The sequence below is a fragment of the Bufo bufo genome, chromosome 6, assembly GCF_905171765.1.
Source record: "Bufo bufo chromosome 6, aBufBuf1.1, whole genome shotgun sequence".
NCBI lineage: Eukaryota > Metazoa > Chordata > Amphibia > Anura > Bufonidae > Bufo > Bufo bufo.
Window position 1 is genome coordinate 387030037 of NC_053394.1, and position 13235 is coordinate 387043271.

Here is a 13235-nt window from a genome sequence, read left to right on the forward strand (position 1 = left end):
TTTTGGGTCCTTCCCTTCCTTGCTTTCTGGGGGCCTTGACTTTGAAAATGTTGTCCTGGTACAACACGGACACCGTAACTTCCTGAAGTACTGAGACCCCTCCCCGGCCTGGGTTTGAAAATTAGGGCCTTTATTACCACCTCTTGGAACTGAAAGAAAGTTACTCTGTGACCTACAGAATAAAATAGCACATACGCATTGCACATTGCCATCAGTACAATGTGTATGGCTAGCTTTTTGTACCACACTTTCATTTTTTGTGTGGCACTGTAGGGCTTTATAAGTTGATCTGAAAGATCCATCCCTCCCATGTGCCTGTTGTAGTCCAGGATACAAACTGGTTTTGGGGACAGTGGTAGTGGTACCTCATACAGGAGCAGGGGAGCTGGCGTTTGTGTGAATGGTGGTCAGTAAAAGGATGTCCCTCTTGTCCTTGTACTTAACCACCAGCATGTTCTCCTGGAGGAGAGCCCTACTTTCACCTATTCTCAGTGGTTGCCCTACCAGGGATCTAGGGAGGCCGCTCTGATTTTTGCGCACTGTGCCGCAAGCCACAATACCTCTGGCAGTTAGGGACCTGAATAGGGGTATGCTGGTATAATAGTTATCCACATAGAGGTGGTAACCCTTATCCAGCAGTGGATGCAGCAAGTTCACAATTCACTGCAAAAAATGCACCAAAATGATACGCAACTGACAATACTAGCTAATTCCTCAGGCCGATGTTAAAAGCTGAGAACTTTGCCAATTTCTTCCAGTCAGGAACATATCAGAGCCCCTCATGCACCACGTCATGATGTCTCAGTACGCATGGGGTCCTACCACTAAACTGCCCGTGGTGTGTGAACAGGGTCTGAACAGTGCAATGTATGGAATGTGCCACTTAATTTTGTTGGGAACATTCTTTTGCACCTGGTAGCTTCTGTGTCACATGGTCTGATGTGGGTGTGGCTCACAGCTTTATTTTACTTCACAATTCATTTGTAATACCACTATGGAGGCATGTGAGAGCCTGGCTGTGAGGTAATTGCACTGTTCAGACCCTGTTCACACACTACAGGCAGTTTAGTGGTAGAGTTTCTACTCTAGGGGTGCATCAGGGGGGTCTTCAAATGTGACATGGTGTAAAAAAAAAAAACTGTCCAGCAAAATCTGCCTTCCAAATAACCATATGGCGTTCCTTTCATTCTGCGCCCTGCCGTGTGCCCGTACAGCAGTTTATGACCACATATGGGGTGTTTCTGTAAACTACAGAATCAGGGCAATAAATATTGAGTTTTGTTTGGCTGTTGACCCTTGCTTTGTTAGCGGGAAAAAAATGATTAAAATGGAAAATCTGCCAAAAAAGTGAAATTCTGAAATTTTATCTCCATTTTCCATTAATTCTTGTGGAACACCTAAAGAGTTAGCAAAGTTTTTAAAATCTGTTTTGAATACCTTGAGGGGTGTAGTTTCTAAAATGGGGTCATTTTTATGTAGTTTCTATTATGTAAGCCTCACAAAGTGACTTCAGACATGAACTGGTCCTTAAAAAGTGGGTTTTGGAAATGTTCTGACAAATTTTAAGATTTGCTTCTAAACTTCTAAGCCTTTGAACGTCCCCAAAAAAGAAAATGTCATTTACAAAATGATCCAAACATGAAGTACACATATGGGGAATGTAAAGTAATAACTATTTTTGGAGGTATTGCTATCTATTATAAAAGTACAGAAATTGAAATTTGGAAATTTTCTAATTTCTAAAAATTTTGGGTAAATTTGGTACTTTTTTTTTATAAATTAAAATGACATTTTTTTACTTAATTTTAACACTGTCATGAAGTACAATATGTGACAAGAAAACAATCTCAGAATAGCCTGGATAAGTAAATGCGTTTTAAAGTTATCACCACATAAAGTGACACTGGTCAGATTTGTAAAAAATGGCCTGGTCCTTAATTTAAGGTGAAATATGGCAGGGTCCTTAAGGGGTTAAATATGCAGACTGACACCAAAATAAATGGTTAAAAATGGTTCTCTGTTTTGGTCATATTGATAGTTTTTTAGTTTAATGTGAAAAGAGAAACAATGCAGACTCTTATTTCTATTTTATTCTCACTTGTATTTCATTATATATTTTGATACTTTTAAAACATATTTTGGCCTATAGGACATTTACACATCACTGCAACTGGGGCATCCAGATGTGACGAGTGATGCTTCTGCACCATAACAGCCCTGCCTGGCAAGGTAGAAACCACTATGTGCACAAAACAAGCAATCACCGACAGAATTTTAAGGGGCAGCGTCCAAAACCATCCATAGAAGCAGTAAAGGATCACTACTCCCCTCTCTCCATCCGAGGTATCGTCATTACCTGTAGAAGTATTGTCAGGTGTAAGACATCCGATTATAAACCCAGACAAAACTGTAACTGTACCCATGGAGCTCATGGAACGGCCTAAATATTAGAGATCCTCCAAATAAAACATATCATCTCCGTATCACCATACAATAATAGGAATGAAAATATTCATAGGAAACAAAATAATAAAAAATTCAACATATCCAATGACAATATTTTATATCAAGTCCTCAATTATAAAACTTAAACAATCCAGAGCTGATGGGACATACAAAGAAGAAAATAACCAAGGATTCCCCCACTGGTAAATTCATGAGAGATGAGTGAACCACATGACTTCTACAAATACAGGGGTGGCGGGGACCCCACTTGTTGGGTTTATCTACAGGTACATTTTGGTCAGGGTGTACAGATTAAGATGATATTCCTTTATGAGGGCGAGTAATGGCTTCTATGTAATGAGGCAATCCTCACCTGAGTCACTTGTTGTGAGAACTTGCACATTCACATTGTAGCTGATATTCACATTCCCACTCTAAGAGACAGAATTAAAAAAAAAACTTCAGGAAATCACATGTGTGATTTTTAAAGATTTTTTTTGTCTTGCACTGCTGCACATAAGTATTTGAACACCTGGAAATCAGCAAGAATTCTGTCTCTCAAAGACCTGTTACTGTGCCTTTAAAAAGTCCACTTCTACTACCCTCATTAATCTAACTTAGTAGCACCTGTCTGAGCTCTTTAACCACCTCCGGACCGCCTAACGCAGGATCGCGTTCCGGAGGTGGCAGCGCTGCGCACAGTCACGCATATACGCGTCATCTCGCGAGACGCGAGATTTCCTGTGAACGCGCGCATATGGACGTCTGAATGAAGCCTTACAGGGGCGTGATCAATGACTGTGGTGATCACCCCATATAGACTCCCTGATCACCCCCCCTGTCATTGATTACCCCCCTGTCATTGATTACCCCCCTGTAAAGCTCCATTCAGATGTCCGCATGATTTTTACGGATGCACTGATACATGGATCGGATCCGCAAAACGCATCCGGTCGTCTGAATGAAGCCTTACAGGGGCATGATCAATGACTGTGGTGATCACCCCCCCTGTCATTGATTACCCCCCTGTAAAGCTCCATTCAGATGTCCGCATGATTTTTACGGATGCACTGATAGATGGATCGGATCCGCAAAACGCATCCGGACGTCTGAATGAAGCCTTACAGGGGCATGATCAATGACTGTGGTGATCACCCCATATAGACTCCCTGATCACCCCCCTGTCATTGATCACCCCCCTGTCATTGATTACCCCCCTGTAAAGCTCCATTCAGATGTCCGCATGATTTTTACGGATGCACTGATAGATGGATCGGATCCGCAAAACGCATCCGGACGTCTGAATGAAGCCTTACAGGGGCATGATCAATGACTGTGGTGATCACCCCATATAGACTCCCTGATCACCCCCCTGTAAAGCTCCATTCAGATGTCCGCATGATTTTTACGGATGCACTGATACATGGATCGGATCCGCAAAACGCATCCGGTCGTCTGAATGAAGCCTTACAGGGGCATGATCAATGACTGTGGTGATCACCCCCCTGTCATTGATTACCCCCCTGTAAAGCTCCATTCAGATGTCCGCATGATTTTTACGGATGCACTGATAGATGGATCCGATCCGCAAAACGCATCCGGACGTCTGAATGAAGCCTTACAGGGGCATGATCAATGACTGTGGTGATCACCCCATATAGACTCCCTGATCACCCCCCTGTCATTGATCACCCCCCTGTCATTGATTACCCCCCTGTAAAGCTCCATTCAGATGTCCGCATGATTTTTACGGATGCACTGATAGATGGATCGGATCCGCAAAACGCATCCGGACGTCTGAATGAAGCCTTACAGGGGCATGATCAATGACTGTGGTGATCACCCCATATAGACTCCCTGATCACCCCCCTGTCATTGATCACCCCCCTGTCATTGATCACCCCCCTGTAAAGCTCCATTCAGATGTCCGCATGATTTTTACGGATGCACTGATAGATGGATCGGATCCGCAAAACGCATCCGGACGTCTGAATGAAGCCTTACACGGGCGTGATCAATGACTGTGGTTATCACCCCATATAGACTCCCTGATCACCCCCCCCTGTCATTGATCACCCCCCCTGTCATTGATCACCCCCCTGTCATTGATCACCCCCCTGTCATTGATCACCCCCCTGTCATTGATCACCCCTCTGTAAGGCTCCATTCAGATATTTTTTTGGCCCAAGTTAGCGGAATTTTTATTTTTTTTTCTTACAAAGTCTCATATTCCACTAACTTGTGTCAAAAAATAAAATCTCACATGAACTCACCATACCCCTCACGGAATCCAAATGCGTAAAATTTTTTAGACATTTATATTCCAGACTTCTTCTCACGCTTTAGGGCCCCTAGAATGCCAGGGCAGTATAAATACCCCACATGTGACCCCATTTCGGAAAGAAGACACCCCCAGGTATTCCGTGAGGGGCATATTGAGTCCATGAAAGATTGAAATTTTTGTCCCAAGTTAGCGGAACGGGAGACTTTGTGAGGAAAAAATTAAAAATATCAATTTCCGCTAACTTGTGCCAAAAAAAAAAAATTTCTATGAACTCGCCATGCCCCTCATTGAATACCTTGGGGTGTCTTCTTTCCAAAATGGGGTCACATGTGGGGTATTTATACTGCCCTGGCATTCTAGGGGCCCCAAAGCGTGAGAAGAAGTCTGGTATCCAAATGTCTAAAAATGCCCTCCTAAAAGGAATTTGGGCACCTTTGCGCATCTAGGCTGCAAAAAAGTGTCACACATCTGGTATCGCCGTACTCAGGAGAAGTTGGGGAATGTGTTTTGGGGTGTCATTTACATATACCCATGCTGGGTGAGAGAAATATCTTGGTCAAATGCCAACTTTGTATAAAAAAATGGGAAAAGTTGTCTTTTGCCAAGATATTTCTCTCACCCAGCATGGGTATATGTAAAATGACACCCCAAAACACATTCCCCAACTTCTCCTGAATACGGCGATACCACATGTGTGACACTTTTTTGCAGCCTAGGTGGGCAAAGGGGCCCATATTCCAAAGAGCACCTTTAGGATTTCACAGGTCATTTACCTACTTACCACACATTAGGGCCCCTGGAAAATGCCAGAGCAGTATAACTACCCCACAAGTGACCCCATTTTGGAAAGAAGACACCCCAAGGTATTCCGTGAGGGGCATGGCGAGTTCCTAGAATTTTTTATTTTTTGTCACAAGTTAGTGGAAAATGCTTATTTTTTTTTTTTTTTTTTTTTTTCATACAAAGTCTCATATTCCACTAACTTGTGACAAAAAATAAAAACTTCCATGAACTCACTTTGCCCATCAGCGAATACCTTGGGGTCTCTTCTTTCCAAAATGGGGTCACTTGTGGGGTAGTTATACTGCCCTGGCATTCTAGGGGCCCAAATGTGTGGTAAGGAGTTTGAAATCAAATTCTGTAAAAAATGACCTGTGAAATCCGAAAGGTGCTCTTTTGAATATGGGCCCCTTTGCCCACCTCGGCTGCAAAAAAGTGTCACACATCTGGTATCTCCGTAATCGGGAGAAGTTGGGGAATGTGTTTTGGGGTGTCATTTTACATATACCCATGCTGGGTGAGAGAAATATCTTGGCAAAAGACAACTTTTCCCATTTTTTTATACAAAGTTGGCATTTGACCAAGATATTTATCTCACCCAGCATGGGTATATGCAAAAAGACACCCCAAAACACATTCCTCAACTTCTCCTGAATACAGAGATACCAGATGTGTGACACTTTTTTGCAGCCTAGGTGGGCAAAGGGGCCCACATTCCAAAGAGCACCTTTCGGATTTCACAGGTCATTTACCTACTTACCACACATTTGGGCCCCTAGAATGCCAGGGCAGTATAACTACCCCACAAGTGACCCCATTTTGGAAAGAAGAGACCCCAAGGTATTCGCTGATGGGCATAGTGAGTTCATGGAAGTTTTTATTTTTTGTCACAAGTTTGTGGAATATGAGACTTTGTATGAAAAAAAAAAAAAAAAAAAAAATCATCATTTTCCACTAACTTGTGACAAAAAATAAAAAATTCTAGGAACTCGCCATGCCCCTCACGGAATACCTTGGGGTGTCTTCTTTACAAAATGGGGTCACTTGTGGGGTAGTTATACTGCCCTGGTATTCTAGGGGCCCAAATGTGTGGTAAGGAGTTTGAAATCAAATTCAGGAAAAAATGAGGAGTGAAATCCGAAAGGTGCTCTTTGGAATATGGGCCCCTTTGCCCACCTAGGCTGCAAAAAAGTGTCACACATCTGGTATCCCCGTACTCAGGAGAAGTTGAGGAATGTGTTTTGGGGTGTCTTTTTACATATACCCATGCTGGGTGAGATAAATATCTTGGTCAAATGACAACTTTGTATAAAAAAATGGGAAAAGTTGTCTTTTGCCAAGATATTTCTCTCACCCAGCATGGGTATATATAAAATGACACCCCAAAACACATTCCCCACCTTCTCCTGAGTACGGAGATACCAGATGTGTGACACTTTTTTTGCAGCCTAGGTGGGCAAAGGGGCCCATATTCCAAAGAGCACCTTTCGGATTTCACAGGTCATTTTTTACAGAATTTGATTTCAAACTCCTTACCACACATTTGGGCCCCTAGAATGCCAGGGCAGTATAACTACCCCACAAGTGACCCCATTTTGGAAAGAAGAGACCCCAAGGTATTCGCTGATGGGCATAGTGAGTTCATAGAACTTTTTATTTTTTGTCACAAGTTAGTGGAATATGAGACTTTGTAAGGAAAAAAAAAAAAAAAAAAAAAAATCATCATTTTCCGCTAACTTGTGACAAAAAATAAAAAGTTCTATGAACTCACTATGCCCATCAGCGAATACCTTAGGGTGTGTACTTTCAGAAATGGGGTCATTTGTGGGGTGTTTGTACTGTCTGGGCATTGTAGAACCTCAGGAAACATGACAGGTGCTCAGAAAGTCAGAGCTGCTTCAAAAAGCGGAAATTCACATTTTTGTACCATAGTTTGTAAACGCTATAACTTTTACCCAAACCATTTTTTTTTTACCCAAACATTTTTTTTTAATCAAAGACATGTAGAACTATAAATTTAGAGCAAAATTTCTATATGGATGTCGTTTTTTTTGCAAAATTTTACAACTGAAAGTGAAAAATGTCATTTTTTTGCAAAAAAATCGTTAAATTTCGATTAATAACAAAAAAAGTAAAAATGTCAGCAGCAATGAAATACCACCAAATGAAAGCTCTATTAGTGAGAAGAAAAGGAGGTAAAATTCATTTGGGTGGTAAGTTGCATGACCGAGCAATAAACGGTGAAAGTAGGGTAGGTCAGAAGTGTAAAAAGTGGCCTGGTCTTTCAGGGTGTTTAAGCACTGGGGGCTGAGGTGGTTAAAGACCCCTGTCCACCCCACAGTCAGACGCCAACTACTAACATGGGCAAGACCAAAGAGCTGACAAAAGACACTAGATACAAAATTGTGGACCTACAGGGCAATTGCCAAGCAGCTTGGTGAAAATAGATCAACTGTTGGAGCAATTGTTAGAAAATGGAAGAGGCTAAAGACGACTGTCAGTCTCCCTCGGACTGGGGCTCCATGCAAGATTTCACCTCGTGGGGTATCACTGATGATAAGAAAGGTGAGGAATCAGCCCAGAACTACAAGGGAGGAGCTGGTCAATGACATGAAGAGAGCTGGGACCACAGTTTCAAAGGTCACTGTTGGTAGAACACTACACAGTCATAGTTTCAAATCATGCATTGCACGAAAGGTTCCCCTGCTCAAGTCATCACATGTCCAGGCCCATCTGAAGTTTGCCAATGACCATATGGATGATCCAGAGGAGGCATGAGAGAAAGTCGTGTGGTCAGATGAGACCAAAGTAGAACTTTATGGTCTAAACTTCACTAGTCGTGTTTGGAGAAAAAAGAAGGATGAGTTGCATCCCAAGAACACCATCCCTACTGTGAAGCATGGGGGTGGTAACATCATGCTTTGAGGGTGCTTTTCTGCGAAGGGGACATGACGACTGCACTGTATTAAGGAGAGGATGAATGGGGCCATTTATTGTGGGATTGAAGATGGGTTTTGGCTGGATCTTCCAACATGACAACGACCCAAAGCACACAGCCAGGATAACCAAGGAATGGCTCCGTAAGAAGCATATCAAGGTTCTGGAGTGGCCTAGCCAGTCTCCGGACCTAAATCCAATAGAACATCTTTGTTGGGAGCTGAAACTCCATGTTGCTCAGCGAAAGCCCCGAAACCTGACAGATCTAGAGGAGCTCTGTGTGGAGGAGTGGGCCAAAATCCCTGTTGCAGTGTGTGAAAACCTGGTAAAGAACTACAGGAAACGTTTGACCTCTGTAATTGCAAACAAAGGCTTCTGTACCAAATATTAACACAGATTTTTTCAGGTGTTTAAATACTTATGTCCAGCAGTTTCTAAGTGGGCGAACTTGCAAAATCGCAGGGTGTTCAAATACTTCTGTTCCTCACTGTATATACAGTATAAACTTTCACTTTTAACTGGATCTATCCTTTGATGACAGGTATTCATTCAATACAGTAGACAATACTTGTTTGGGGAGCTCTTACAGTGGTCCCAACCATCACTCCAAGTGCTCAGCCACCTCTGGTAACTCAAAGCAAGGTTCTGTTTTATATCCCTGTAAAAAGAAGTGTCTAACAGAATAAAGCCAGTTAGCGACACTGACTACCATAAAAACACATAAGAGAGGTCACTAACGGGCTAAGCATGGAGATGGCTTCTCTCTGTGAGTTTTGTCATGTGAAACAAGACCTGATTTATGCTTAAAACATTTCCCACATTCTGAACATGAAAAAGGCGTCTCCCCGGTGTGAATTCTTTTATGGGACTCCAGACCTGATTTCTGATTAAAACATTTCCCACATGCTGAACATGAAAATGGCTTATCCCCTGTGTGAGTTCTCTGATGTGGAACAAGAGCTGATTTTTTGTTAAAACATTTCCCACATTCTGAACATAAATATGGCTTCTCTCCTGTGTGAATTCTCTGATGTACATCAAGATTTGATTTATGGTTAAAACATTTCCCACATTCTGAACATGAAAATGGCTTCTCCCCGGTGTGAACTCTCTGATGTATAATAAAAGGTGATTTCTGATTAAAACATTTCCCACATTCCGAGCATGAAAATCGCTTCTCTCCTGTGTGAATACTCTTATGGTAATCCAGAGCTGATTTGTCCTGAAAACATTTCCTGCATACTGAACATGAATATGGCTTCTTTCCTGTATGAATTCTCTGATGTGTAACAAGAGTTGGTTTCTGATTAAAACATTTCCCACATTCTGAACATGAAAATGGCTTCTCCCCTGTGTGATTTCTCTGATGTATAACAATCTGATATTTAAATCTAAAACATTTTCCACATTCTGAACATGAAAATGTCTTCCCTCTTACATGAGCTGTTTGATGTTTAGCACCTTTTCTGTGACTTTTATTCTGTGTTACAGTCTTTGATGAATCAGAAGATCGGACCTGTTTAAAATGATCAAATAATACATTTTTGCTGTGATTGGATGATATATCTTGGATATTGGCATGCTCTTCATATATATCTTGTATGATACCACGATCATCTACTTCAAAATCTGAAGATACCAGATGTTTCTCTAAGTTCCTGATACAGTCATCTGCCAAGAATAAAACACATTTTATTATCGATGAATAATATACCAAAATATTCAATTGAAATTTTATTACAATTCAGTATAAAAAATCCGCAGAAAGGTATGGCACAAAATACAAGAATTAACTGACTAAAACAGTGATGGCCAAAAAGATCACGATCTAATAGAAGACTGAGGGGCATAACTAGGCCACGTTGGCCCCCACCTTGAGCACTTTCCCTGCAACCTCCACGCAATCGGTCATTTTAAATACATATAAATAAAACATTTCCTAGCGCTGGACAAGAGATGTTGAATGCCCCCTTAGTTCCCCACACCATAGTTATCTCCCCTAACAGTCCTTTTCACAGTAGAATTCCCATTTATTGCCTTCAGGTGAATGCCCCCTTGATTTCTCCAAACAGTAGTTATGCCCCCTTTGTGTCCCCTTCTACAGTAGTACTGTCCCTTAGTGCCCATTACAGTAGTGAAGCTCCTTAATACCGAGCACATCATGCTCTTCCCAGTAGCAGACGTGATGTGATGACGTCATCTCTTCTGCTGAGCTGAGGAGAGCGCACAGGCCGGGGGATTATCTCTGGTCTGTGCGCTCTCCCTCTCAGCCCAGCAGGTACAATGACATCACTGTATCACACCTGCTGCTGGGGAGAGTGCAGGCCGGGGAATGAGACCTGGGCTATAATGGATGACAGATACAGCAGCTGGACACGGAGGGAGGGAGGAGAGTAGAATGGACAGTAAGAAGCACAGTCCTGTCACTCTCAAGCAAACAAACTGGATCTATAAAATCTTCCTTTTTTCGTGGATTACCGTATTTTTCGCCCCATAAGACGCATTTTTTCTCCCCCCAAAATGGGGGGAAAATGCCCCTGCGTCTTATGGGGCGTATGCTTGCAGTTTTACATCGCAGGCTGCAATGTACGAGCGAGCGGAGACTCGGGGAGGGACTGGAAAGAGTAGCTGGGGGCCGGCAATAGCGGCGGGGCGGTGCAGTCAGTGTACTATAGCCCCGCCGCTCCGGTATACTAATATAAGATGTCTTATTCAATTAATAGTTATTAAACATGCCCCCTCACTCCTAATAGTACCTTACATCCTAACCGCTTCTGTAGAATGCCGGCAGGCAGCGTAACTCCCTGATGTCACGTGCCTGCGCCGCCTACTTTATGAATGAAGCAGGCGGCGCAGGCAAGTGACGTCAGTGAGTGACGCGCCGGCCACCTGGCCTGCCTACATGGGTTCTACTGAAGCGGTTAGGATGTAAGGTACTATTAGGAGTCAGGGGGCATGTTTAATAACTATTAATTGAATGAGACATCTTATATTTCTATACTGGAGCGGCGGCGGCGGCGGGGGATCTGTGGATGACATTTTTATGGGGGACATCTGTGGATGGCACAGTTATGGGCTGGGGGGGGGTCTGTGGATGGCACTGTTATGGGCTGGGGGGTCTGTGGATGGCAATATATAACAGTGCCACCCACAGATCCCCCCTCTAACAGTGCAGTGCCATCCACAGATCCCCCTGTAACAGTGCAAGCCACAGATCCCCCATAACAGTGTCCGTCACAGATCCCCCCCATAACAGTGTCCGTCACAAATCCCCCCCATAACAGTGTCCGTCACAGATCCCCCCCATAACAGTGTCCGTCACAGATCCCCCCCATAACAGTGTCTGTCACAGATCCCCCCATAACAGTGTCCGTCATCCACAGATCCCCCCCCATAACAGTGTCCGTCATCCACAGATCCCCCCCATAACAGTGTCCGTCATCCACAGATACCCCCCATAACAGTGTCCGTCATCCACAGATCCCCCCATAACAGTGTCCGTCATCCACAGATACCCCCCATAACAGTGTCCGTCATCCACAGATCCCCCCCATAACAGTGTCCTTCATCCACAGATCCCCCCCATAACAGTGTCTGTCATCCACAGATCCCCAGTAATAGTGCCATCCACAGACCACCATTAGTTCCAAACACACCAAACACACCTTTTGGTTAAAAATATATTTTTTTTTCTTATTTTCCTCCCCAAAAACCTAGGTGCGTCTTATGGGCCGGTGCGTCTTATAGGGCGAAAAATACAGTAATATTAAAAGCCTGCGATTAATATATAAACACCATCCAATGATAATAAAATTTCTATCATATACTAATGCCAGAAGCCTGACTAATAAAACTGGTGAACTGGAATTAGTGATGTGTGAGGAGGACTATGACATAGTAGGAATAACTGAGAAATGGCTGGATGATAGCTATGACTGGGCGGTTAATGTACAAGGTTACAGTCTGTTTAGAAAGGATTGTCAAAACCAGAGAGGGGGAGGGGTCTGCCTTTATGTAAAGTCCTGTCTAAAGCCCACAGTCCGAGAAGATATAAGCGAGGGACATGAACATGTGGAGTCACTGTGGGTAGAGATACATGGAGCTAAAAACAACAATAAATTACAAATAGGAGTTTACTATAAACCGCCTAATATACCAGAGTCCACAGAAAATCTACTACTAAACGAGATAGACGAGGCGGAAAATCATAATGAGGTGGTTATTATGGGGGACTTCAACTACCCAGATATAGACTGGGAAACTGAAACTTGTATATCTCATAAAGGAAACAGATTCTTGGCAATAACCAAAGACAATTATCTCTCCCAACTGGTTCAGGACCCGACTAGAGGGACGGCCATACTGGACTTAGTATTAACCAATAGGCCTGACAGAACAACAGACGTGCAGGTTGGGGGACACCTGGGAAATAGTGACCATAAAGTAATAACCTTCCAATTATCATTCAAAAGAGCGTTTCTACAGGGAGGAACAAAAATACCAAACTAAATTTAGCCAACTAAGAGAGGCCACAGGCCTAACTAAATGGGATAAAGTCCTCACAAATAAAAATACAGCCACAAAATGGGATATCTTTAAAAGCATCCTAAAAGCTCATTGTGAGAGGTACATACCGTATGGGAATAAAAGGTTAAGGAACAAAAAGAAACCAATGTGGATGAACAGAACTGTAAAGAAAGCAATAAATGACAAAAAGAAAGCATATAAATCACTAAAACAGGAGGGTAGCACGGAAGCACTGAAAAACTATAAGGAAAAAAATAGAACA

The 13235-nt window shown here is 42.8% G+C and overlaps 1 protein-coding gene and 1 pseudogene across 1 annotated transcript in view; both read right to left on the minus strand.

Annotated features, from left to right (window-relative positions):
- LOC121003515 overlaps nucleotides 1-13235 on the minus strand; it is a gene marked incomplete at its 5' end in the record, with an annotated part of 1598977 nt that overhangs the window by 1535173 nt on the left and 50569 nt on the right.
- The window catches only part of LOC121003545, a 114014-nt pseudogene that overhangs the window by 89238 nt on the left and 11541 nt on the right, over nucleotides 1-13235 (minus strand).